Here is a 707-nt window from a genome sequence, read left to right on the forward strand (position 1 = left end):
CATTTAGAACACTGATATATTAATAAAATTAATAATATGATACTTCGTAAAAATTAAACTCTAACTTATTTTTATTAATTTTATTTACATATTTAGCAATAAACTAATCCCATGTGTTTATCTCCTAAAAAATACTTAATTAATGATAATTTAGATTCATTCCACTCATATGATCTGATCAGGGCTATAAAACGATAATTGCATTTAATTATCCACCTTTATCCTTGATTAATACTTAGCAATAGAAACAGTCCAAATGCTTAATTAGCGTAATAATTAGAATTAGGCCCTGTAATTAAACGGTCAAATCATTTGGTCCAAATTTAAAGTTAAACAAATGGATAAGTTTAGATAAACCAGATCAAAGCAGGCTTTGAAGACACAGCCGGTATTGCTCAACGAATTAATAATGTATGTAATTTGTGTTAGGTCTGTAAATTTATAGGATCTTGACTGACAAAATTTGTTGGTTGAGTGTAGGGTGTAAATGAGACGGCCGGCAAGTGAGGCGGTTCGGATTTGGATCGATAAATGGCGTATGAGTTTAGCTGAAGGAGCTAACGAGCGAAGTTTAGCTTGTCCTGAATTGACTCGTGAGCTGGATCGTTTAATAAATGTTAATATGAAATATACTAAAAATAAATTAGAATTCAAAAATTTAAGTTCAAATTAATTGTTTGAAATTTCTGAAAATTTTAGATTAGTTC

Source organism: Dendrobium catenatum, unplaced genomic scaffold, assembly GCF_001605985.2.
Source record: "Dendrobium catenatum unplaced genomic scaffold, ASM160598v2 fragScaff_scaffold_756, whole genome shotgun sequence".
NCBI lineage: Eukaryota > Viridiplantae > Streptophyta > Magnoliopsida > Asparagales > Orchidaceae > Dendrobium > Dendrobium catenatum.